General features: G+C 52.6%; 1 pseudogene; it reads right to left on the reverse strand.

The window, feature by feature from the left end:
- Positions 1-6,777: 6,777 nt before the first annotated feature.
- LOC135893635 (U6 spliceosomal RNA) lies at positions 6,778-6,878 on the reverse strand (annotated as a pseudogene).
- Between the last annotated feature and the right edge of the window lie 4,008 nt (positions 6,879-10,886).

Raw genomic sequence — 10,886 nt, forward strand, 5'->3', positions numbered from 1 at the left:
GGCCCGAGGCTAGCAACATAGTAGCTGTGTTCGTCAAAAGCCTGCAGAGGTATCGATAAAATTGGATTCTGGTGCTGGAGGGTAAACATTGCTCTGTGTCCCCCCGTGTGGCGAGGGTTGTCTGATTTTTGTTCTCTGCACCTATTAACAAACCTTGTGTAACACAGCAGTCTCTGTGCTGTGGTTGATCGAGGCCACTTGTTCTACCCCAACCCCAGGGTCCTTCTGCGTGGGCATCACTTGAGTTTCTCAAAGATGGCCATGAAGGGGTTAAGCACTGGAATAAATTGCCTAGGGAGGTGGTGGAATCTCCATCATTGGAGATTTTTAAGAGCAGGTTGGAGAAACACCTGTCAGGGATGGTCTAGATAATACTTAGTCCTGCCTTGAGTGCAGGAGACTGGACTAGATGACCTCTCGAGGTCCTTCCAGTTCTATGATTCTATGATTCTTTGCCAGTCTTGTGTGAGCAGCGATTGTCTCACCTCCCAGCAGCCTAGTGCCTGAACTCTGCACGTAGTGGCCCTGCGAGAATTGACCATCCACATCCGCTCACCTGGCAGAACAAGCTGAGCTGGTGCTGGGCTCGCTATGAAGACAGTTGGCTCCTGAGGAGTTTGAGGTCCTTATGACTGCTCTGGGCCATCATGACCCCCGTGTCCTGTCTCATCATGGGGACCATCTGGCCAAGGGCTCTGCCAACAGGCCCATCACTCTGGAAATGGCCAGAAAGGGCCACCAGGCTCTGTTCCTTTCTCTCTTCCGCACTGGGGCCTGGCTGCTGAGTACAGAGCCCCCAGCAGCACCTGGTAGGCCAGGCCTCAGGAAAGGACCGTGGCAGACCCAGACCCTGCATGGCAAGTCCAGAATGACCCCTCTAGAGTTCAACTTGTTTCTTTACTTTTCAGTTGGAGAGGTGAGGGGTGGCCTTGGCTTGTTGCCTTCCCGCTTGGCAGGGAGCTCTTGCCATTATCCTCCGCCCGCCACCACTCCCTGCTTGTTCCCTCGGCTGGTACAAGCTCCGATCTGGGAGACTCTGGAGGTCTCCCGCCAGGTTACAAGCACCCTCCGTGGCCATTGCTTCAGTGGCATCTGAGGGCACTCAGCATGTCGCGGGATTGGACCCTGTCTCCGGGCGTGCGCAGCTGCCCTGGGGAAGGGGCCCGGCTCTGGGAATGGCGTGTTACAGTGGGGCGGGATCAGGCATGTGGCCGCTGTGTGTCGATTGCCAGCGGGCATAAATCAGCGTCAGGCCAGTGGGCCGGATCCCCAGCCAGTGTAAATCCGTGGAGGGGCGGTGGTGCTTCTTAGGGAGAACAGAGAACAGCGGGCAGTATGGTCACAGGGCCCTCCATGTGGGGGAGGAGCAAGAACTGTCACAGGGCAAAGGAGGGGATGTGGGGGAGACACTGCCATGGTGGGAGGCTCCCCATGTGGAGAGGGAGAGGGCAGTGATGCCTGCCTTGTGGGGAGAGTGATGGCGGTGAGGATTGGTAAACTGAGGCAGGCAGGTGGCAGGAGGACGCCACCCAGTTAGGAGGGGCGAATCCGGCTGTGCAGCAAGCTGGCGCCGGCGGGACTGAGGGCAAAGCGAGGCTGAGAGCGGCTGTTGCTGCCAACACAGGAGCAAGCAGGTTTAAAGTTGGGGGGGGGGGCTGTTTACGGATTTGCTCTCCTGCCTCCGCACCCCTTTGTACAACGTGATGTCTCTTTAAAGGCCCTTTCCCTCTCCTGCAGCTGGGAAGCAGATGGGCCATTGCCTTGGCTGCCTGCACTAAAGCCACCTGCTGTATTTGGCTCTCTTTCCCCCCTCCCCCCAACCCCCCATCACCCTGCTCCCTGCTGGGGCCTGTCTCCCGCGTGGCTCCGGGGGCAGATGGACTCACTGATCTGATCGACCTTACCGGCTGCGATGTATGATTCAGACCCTGTGTCGAGCTCCTCTCCCTGTCCCCCCGGCCAGGTGAGCTTGGGGCATAGGGAGCAGTGGTCGTGAGGCACATGGCGAGTGTGTGAGGATGTAGTGGGAGGGGGTGGGACAGCTCTTCCCGCGTACGCCCACCCCGCAGCGAACCATCCCGGCCCCGTAGCAACCGGGGAGACCACCTGAGCCTGCTGGATGGAGCCACTGAGTGGAACAGGCACTGTCAGCCCCCGATGCCATGGGATGGGCCCTTCCCAGCTTCCCCCCAGTCCGGTCCAGATCTGCCCTTGCTTGCTTGTGAGAGGGTTGCTATGGTGATGGAAAGTATCAGAGGGGTAGCTGTGTTAGTGATGGAGTCAGCCCCCCCCCCCCATTCTCCCTTCGAGGGAAGAATTGTTTGTTAAAATAAAAGTATCGGATAATGAAAGGAAACAACCCAAACAGAATCATTCCCTTCCCCATCGGCAGAGCTCCGGGGGTGATTTCTGGCCCTAAGTTGTCTGCGCTGAGAAGGGAGTGTTGGGGGGGGGGGGGTGAAATGGCCACTCAGCCTACCTACCTGAGGGGCTGCATCTGTGTAGCCTGCACATCTAACTCTCTCAGCTTCAGTCCCGTATCCGCGGCTGTTTCCCTTTCCCCTTCAAAAGTCCCCCTGCGACGTCCTCCATCCCCCTTTGCCCTGCACACCCGCTTCCATGCGGAGGTGCTGGCCCAGTAGCTCCTTTTCCTCCCCCCAGCGCATACGGTTGCTTCACAAAGAGCTGTACTTTACTGCCAGAGGGGAGCGGGCATTGATTAGGATTCCCTGTGCCTGCTGCCCGCAGGGCTATGAATGAATCTCTGATCCGCAAACTGACCCCCTTATCTTTCCATTGTCCTGCTGGGATGTTTGCCAGAGTCACATGGCAAAGTCTGATTCTATTAACTGGGGTTGGCAGAGGGGACGTTGCTGCAGCTGGTATTGTTCACAGACGGCCCAAGAGAAACGTGTGACCCCAACCAACAAATGGGACTTTGTCCTGAGACTTTGAACCCTTTTTATTCCTTCGGCTTCGTCTGCCAAAATCCAGCCTCCCGGGCCTTCAGCTCAGTATCCCAACGGATTCGTCAGAGGGCATGTTGATCCGAGTGTGCCTTTGCTGACACGAGTGTGAACACAGGCGCACGTTCCTGCTGTGAGACAGATGCATGCCCCTGCTAATCCATGTGTGTGCTCAGAAGCATGGGTGTGTACCCCGCACACACAGATGGAGAGGTGTGCATACATTGGGGAACACACACACACACACCCCCTTGGGGTGCCTCTATGCATGCTGATGCACTGAAGAACACGCCCACTGGCACACGTGTGTTCATTGCACTTGCATCGGGGTAAGTGTGCTCCTGGACACAGGTCAGCTGGCACAGCGTGTAACAGAGGGCGGAGCTGGAGGGAAGCTGCATTTCAAAGCAAACTGCCCCCATTGGTTCAGTGCAGCGTTGTGCGAGTTCACACAGTGCATCTCCCCCATCCCCGCTGTGCAGAAACCAGGACTTGTGCTTGAAGATCAAGTTTTTAATTAAAATTGTTATTTCTCAGCCTCCTGCTGGCGGTGGCCATCTTGACAGGTGGCATTATTTGCGATAGGAGCTGTAAGGGCTGGGGGGAAATCCCAGAGCTGGAGCCTGCAAAACCTCCTGCTCTTACTCTGTAGCTATCAGGAGATCTTTCTTCTTTGTGTGCCAAACAGGATAACCATAGGTACAGTATAAGAACAGAGGAGTGGCCATACTGTGTCACACCAACGGTCCATCTAGCCCAGTGTCCCATTTTTCGACAGTGACCAGTGCCACGTGCTTCAGAGGGAATGAACAGCACAGGGCAATTATCAGGTGATCCATCCCCTCTCGTTCAGTCCTGGCTTCTGGCAGTCAGAGGCGTAGGGACACCCAGAGCATGGGGTTGTGTCCCTGACCATTGTGGCTAATAGCGATTGAGGGACCTGTCCTCCATGGACTTACCAAATTCTTTTTTGAACCCAGTTATACAACATCCCCTGGCAAGGAGTTCCACAGGTTGACTGTGCGTTGTGTGAAGAAGTATTTCCTTCTGTTTGTTTTAAACCTGCTGCCTAGTAATTTCATTGGGTGACCCCTAGTTCTTGTGTTGTGTGAAGGGGTAAATAACACTTCCCTATTCACTTTCTCCACATCTTATGATATTATAGACCTCTCTCCTATCACCCCTTAGTCGTCTCTTTTCCAAGTTGAACAATCCCAGTCTTTTTAATCTCTCCTCACACGGAAGCTGTTCCGTGGATGATTTTTGTTGCCCTTCTCTGTACTTTTTTCAATTCTAATATCCCCTTTTTAAAGATGGAGCGACCAGTACTGCACCCAGTATTCAAGGTGTGGGCATACCATGGACTTATACAGTGGCATCATGATGTTTACTGTTTTATAGGATATTTACTCTCTTATCCATGGGTTAATTAAGCCATTGTTTCTGTAAACGTCCAAGCAGGACAGAGTCTTCAGGTACAATCTCCGGGGCTCCCCCTATAGGAACGTGGCAACTGGCACACAGAATCAACCCGGTGTCCAGTCCCCAACAGTCACTGTCCCAGATGCCTTAGAGGAAGGTGCATGTAGGGAGCCCTGCAATCAAGAAATATGGAATAAGCTGCCCTCAGGAAAAGTGTTTCCGAGGCCTCAATAGAGGGTAGCATCAGCTCTGATGCTAGGGGTGTTGTGTCCTGTCTATAACTCTTTTGGGGTATTGTACAATAGAGCTGGAGGGGTCATTTTCAGCTCGGATAGACATACCTGGGCTAGCTCGGGCTGAGCTAATGGGCTAACAATGGAGCGTAGCCATGGCAGTGGGAGAGGTTAACCGCCCTGCGTACATCCTGTTTGAAACCCTAGCCAAGTGCTCGAGCGGCTAGCCCTTTTCACCACTATGCCGCAGCAGCTACACTTCTATTTTTAGTGTGCTAGCTTGCTCAGAGCTAGCACAGGTATGTCACCCCGAGCTGGAAATTACCCCTCCAGCTCCAGTGTAGATATTCCCTTTGCACACACGAAAAAGTATGTTCTTAACTGGGATTAGCTATCTCAGGTTCATACTGTAGTAAAGCAACTAACTGGGTTAGCCAGAATAATATAGATGGAGACATATTCCACCCCCCCTTACTTCCTGATTTAGCCTATGGGAGTTTCCCCTGCCCCCAAACTCTGTTGTGATGCAGTTAAATAAAGCAGAAAGTTCCCTGCCTGCAGACTGGTGAGTTGCACTGAGCGGTCCCTTTACCAGGAAAAAAAAAAAAATAGCAGAAAAGACACGAGCCCTCAGCTTTTAACTTAGGTTAGCAGCTCAAGTTCAAGCCTACACGGCAGCCTGGGGTTGAACTGGAGCTCCTAACTTGAGTTAAGCTGCCCAGGTCTTCACTGCTGTTTTAACCCAAGTTAGCTAACACGAGTTAAGAACGCACCTTTTTATTATTATTATTATTTTTGTCTAGTATAGACATAGCCTTGGTTTGTTTTTATCCTTGCTTTTGAGTGTGCTCTGATTGTGCTCATTGTCCATATACATGTCCTTGAAACTTACTAAGTGATAACTTGTGGCAGTGAGTTCCAAAGGTGAATTGTGTCAGCTGTGAAAGGAGCACAGCTGGCGCCAAATGAAGTCACTTTGGGGCAGTGCTATATTCGTTCACTCACACATTGCAATGCAAACCCTTTCAGCCTGGGTGGCTTTTAGTCCTGGCTTAGGGAAACCACAGCTAAAGAAGAAAAAACCCAATGTGGTCTCCTGACGGGTCATTCTGGCAGCTGGGGGTCATCAGTTCACAGTGGAAGCCCAGCCATAGCCCTTTTCCCCCAGCCACAGCCTCTGTCCCTGGGGCTGTGTACTGGCTCTACCAGAAAAATCCCCATGGGGCCAGATGCTTTGAGTTTCCAGCTGTTTTGCACCATCTGAGTGGCACAAAATAGCCAGAACGGGGTCCAGGATTTGACCCAAAGCCTGAGGGGTGCTCTGAAGTTCTGAGTCCATTGCCTGAATGAATCCCATACTGATGCGGTTGGGGGACGTGATACCATCAAAGAATGCATGTGCCGGCCTGCACCAAGGGGGCCCAAGATGAACATTTAGTTCTCTTTGTTAGGTGCAGTGATGTAAAAGAGAGTTATTTAAAATAACAAGGGCAAGATAGCTTCGTAGGCCAACTTCATTTCTTGTAATGAGGGGCTGGGTGGAGAATGACTGGGAGAAACTGGAAAACTGAAAAAGAAACTGGGTCCAGCAAGAGATTATCTGTAGTAGCATCCCAGGGGCAACTTAAAACTTTCTCTGTCTCTCTCCTAATGGTACCAATCCAAGTGTTGAGACTCCCAAAATTGCATGGGTTGGCAGATATTTAGTGTTCTTAAAGCTCCGGTTCTTGGAGTCATGTGATTGCCTGAGAATCTCAGCTTTCATTTAAAAAAAAAAAGTGAAAAGCCCAGATCCTCAAAGGCATTTAGGCACCCAACTCCCATTGATTTCAATTGGAGCTTTGAGCTGGGCCTAAGTTTGTACCCATTGTGGTTGTGGACACCTAAATGCTCAGAATCCAGAAGGCATCTTAAAAAAAACAAAACCAAATTCATTATATTTCTAAAAATCTCATGTTTTTGGGGGGGCTGACTTATGATTTGTTGAATATGTAAAGCTGGTAACACTGCCAGTCACAGGGCATCGTAAAGCTTCTTAGTGTATTTCAAACTCAACCTCTGGATCTTCCCAGAAAACGTTTGCAACTTGCTCTCCGCTTTGCAGCTAGGTTTCCCCGGGTACCCTCTGCGCCAAACTGCCCTGAAAGAGCCCCTTGCATGCTGCATGAAGCTTCACGAATTTGTGTGTCATCCTTGTGCAGGGGCCGTGCTAATCTTCTCAATATCGTTCCAGTTTTAGTCTACGTGCTGCACACGTGTCTGTTAAACTCAGTGGCCAGGTGGCATACTTGCTCTTAGGAGGCCAGACAGGAGGTTGGAGGGAGTGCTTTTACGTCCACTGGCTCTTGCCGGCATCAGCGCAGATGACAAATGCGCCGTTAAAGAGCTTAATTAGCGAAAGCCTGCAAGGTTTTAGGGCATCTCAGGCTATGTGGCTTCTGCAGGCCACAGGTATGCATGTGCATCCTGGTGTGTTGTTTTCCTAAGAAGAAAGCAGGAGGGGAGTGGGACCTGTGTGAACTGAAGTCCAAGCTTAGAGAGGACGGTAAGTAGGTGACAATAGGAGGTAACTGTCTGAGAAGGGGTGAGGGCATCCTGCTTAGCACTTACTATGGGGAATCCGTGTCAACCACATCAAAACACTGCGCAGGTTTTTGGAAGGGTCCATCGGGATTTGTGTTCTTTTTGAACTGGCCATCTGATTGCCTTGTTCCCGCTGGATGTGGGCACCTCGCCTCGTGTTCGTCGCTGCATTTTGCTCGCGTTCTCTGGGTGAGCTGTCCAGGTTTAAGGTTGCGCGTCGGGTCACCTCTTGGTTGCTGTATAAAGGTGGCGGCAGTCACTTCTGCAGACGGTCCCCACCATGGTGCTGGAGAGGCCCCCCATGTGCTGTGCTGACAGCAGTGCACTTAGCATGCTTTATTTCTTCCTCCTCTTCCTGTGCACGTGCGGTTTTCCAGCTAAATTCATCTCCCTTAAATCCTTGCAGGCTCTTTAATCTAGCAGGGCTTGTTGGGGATGGATACCTGCCTTGCTGAACTCTAATCAGTACCAGGTTTGCAACGTTGCTGTGGCACCAGGCCCATGCTCAGAAGGGGCCCCGGCACCTGGACCATGGCCCCGCCTTCATTCCACCCCGAAGTCCCGCCCCCACTCAGCCTCTTCCTCCCAAGGCTCTGCCCACCACTCGCTCCTCTCCGCCCCCTCCCCCAGTGTGAACAATGGGCGGGGCTTTGGGGGGGAAAGAGGCTGAGCGGGGAGGGGGCCTCAGGGTAGAGCGGAGTGGGGCCACGGTCCGGGCGTCGGGGCCCACAGAAGGCTAATCTGGCCCTGACTCTAAAGGACTAGGGTCTTTCATAAGACTTGTTCATGTTTCGGTGACCTGTGGATTGATCTGTTGGTGGTAAGGGTCGGAGAAGGGAGGGGCGGCTCTAGTGGCTTTAGTGTGGGGCGTGCTTTGAAGCAAGTTCCTGATATTCTTGCATGCATCCGTGTTGGAGAGCAGCAAGTATCTGGACAAAGTGTCTTTGTAACTTATGAGATCTGCATCTCCCCTGGGTTAAGTACCTGGTACTGTGAGATGGATACCACAGCCACGTAGGGCTTCGTGCATGGCATTGTACTACCTGCTGTGGCCACCGAGGACTTTAGAGTTACAAGCACGGATATAGCTCAGGACTTCGACTGCTAAAGGAGAATCTCTTTGAGCAGTAGCGGTATTAGGGCTGAAAAGACTCACTTGAGCAACGTTGCCGATCCATCCACTAGGGGGCACAGTGACCACTAGTACGTTACAGCTTCCAGCATGAGGCAGTGCCGTTTAAAATTTTGCATGATCTCTGTTGTGGACTTGTCCAAGGAGTCTAGTAAAAGAGCCTAGACTTCAGACTCTAGCACCAAAATCTAGAATAAAGGTACCTAGACCAGAAATGTCTAGAATAAAGGAATCCAGATGTAAGAGTCTAGAATAAAATCTAAGATAAGGGTGTTCAGATTTAGGGGGGTTGGCTCTAGAATAAAATCCAGAATAAAGGAACCAGAATTTCAGTCTAGATTAAGATCTAGAATTAAAGGGGTCAGATGTAGGTTTCTGGAGTAAACTGTAGGACAAAGAGATCTATCCAGTAAAGGAGTCTAGGCTTGCATGATGTCTGTTGCGGCCATGGCCAGAGAGCTCAATACCGTGCTGAGCTCTGGAGCGAGTGGTTTCAGCCGCCTCCCTACCCACAGGGGCCCAGGCTCTCCCGCTGTAGGCTGCAAACAGGAGAATACAGGGGAAGACCAAGATGCCGTGCCGTGATTTCAGGCAGCTCCGATGTCTTCCAGCAGGGCCTGAACCAGCACCCGGCCCCGTCAGCATCAGGCCCTAAAGACCACGCTGAGCTTTGTCCTTCAACGGCTGTGCAACAAATGGAGTGGAGGGAAAAATCAGCGAAAGGTCTGCGTGCGCATGCTGCCAGGTCGCTGCCATGGCGCCTTTCTCCTCCTCTCCTTCCCTGCGCCATGTATATATTTTCCTAATCGCTCCGGCTGCTGATCGTTATCTGGCTTTGCGAGAGAGCGAAAGAGACTGTGTGTCAAACGGTGAAAAATGACTTTTCCAGCCGCCGCTCTCCCCTCTGAAAAGAGGTGACGTGCTCGGAGCATACAAATCACTCAGCGCTCCGGCGCCTTGGCTTGGCCCGCCAGCGTGTGTTTGGATTGCAAAAAAGCCTCGCCAGCCCCTGCCAAGGTCACCCAACCGCAACCCTGCCTTAGCGAGGAGCCGGGAAGGCAAAGCAGCCCATTATGAGTAACACAGCCTCGGTGCGTCCTGGGAACTGCCCGGGTCAGGGAATGAGAGGGCTCATCTCCCCCAAGAATGTACATCTCTGCTGACTTGCTTAGGAGCAGGCTGGAGGGTGAGACTGGGGTGCGGGATAGCCACCAGGAGAGTAGTGCTTTGAATCAGCTGGGGGCAAGTGCTGTTTAGTGATCAGAGCTGGAAATTCAGGGGGGCTTGAATCTCCTTTTAGGCCTTGACTGCACTGGGGATTGCAGCCACGTGCGTAGACGGACCAAACTGCTATTGCCCGATCTTCCCGTGTTCGGCACCCGCCGCTGGGGCTGGATTTTCAAAGGTCCCACCTCCCGTGGAGGCACCTGAAGAAGCCCCATGTTTGCAGAGGTGCCGCTCGGATGCCGAAGTCTGGAGGGCCAAAAACAGAAGCTCTTCTGAAGCTCAGCCCGTGAATGGGAGGCCCCATTCTAGTGACAGACCTGGCCTGTTTGCGGCGATGGGGCTAACCCCCGTTGAAACCAGGTGAGCTCCGGGGCGCAAATCCTGGCTTATTGTGGTGTAGCCTGTCTACTCTAGTAATGGCTGAAATCAGAGCAAATCCATTGGGAATGCTTGAGAGGAGGGAGCGTACAGCGGTGAGGTGCTAGCCCAGGCTTTGGGCAGACTGGGGTTCCATTCCCTGCTCTGCCATAGACTTCCTACAAGATTAGGGCATGTCATTTAGGGCTGGTCTACACTAGGGGGGGATCGATCTAAGGCTTGGTCTACACTAACCTCCCAATTCGAACTAAGGTACGCAACTTCAGCTACGTGAATAACATAGCTGAAGTCGACGTACCTTAGTTCGAACTTACCGCGGTCCACACGTGGCAGGCAGGCTCCCCCGTCGACTCCGCGTACTCCTCGCGCCGAGCAGGATTACCGGAGTCGACGGCGAGCACTTCTGGGTTCGATTTATCGAACCCAGACAAGACGCGATAAATCGAACCCAGAAGTTCGATTGCCTGCTGCCGAACCAGCGCGATAAGTATAGACAAGCCCTTAGATACGCAACTTCAGCTACGAGAATAGCGTAGCTGAAGTCAACGTATCTTAGATCGACTTAGAATCACTTACTTCACATCCTCGCGGCACAGGATCGATGGCCGCTGCTCCCCCGTCGACTCCGCTTCCGCCTCTTGCCCTGGTGGAGTTCCGGAGTCGACGGGAAACGCGTTCGGGGATCGATGTATCGCGTCTAGACGAGACGCGATACATCGATCCCCGATAGATCGATCGCTACCCGCCGATCCGGCGGGTAGTGAAGAATTACCCTTAGTCTCCATGGGTGTGTCTACACTGCATCGTAAACCCAGGCCTGTGGGACCTGGGCTTGTGGACTCAGTGTATCCAAGCCTGTGCTTGAATGTCCACACCACACTGTAAATCTGGGCTTACAGTTGCTGAGTCCAGATCTCACAGCTGTGCTAACACGTCCGTACTGCA

This window comes from Emys orbicularis, chromosome 22 (assembly GCF_028017835.1).
Source record: "Emys orbicularis isolate rEmyOrb1 chromosome 22, rEmyOrb1.hap1, whole genome shotgun sequence".
Taxonomy (NCBI): domain Eukaryota; kingdom Metazoa; phylum Chordata; order Testudines; family Emydidae; genus Emys; species Emys orbicularis.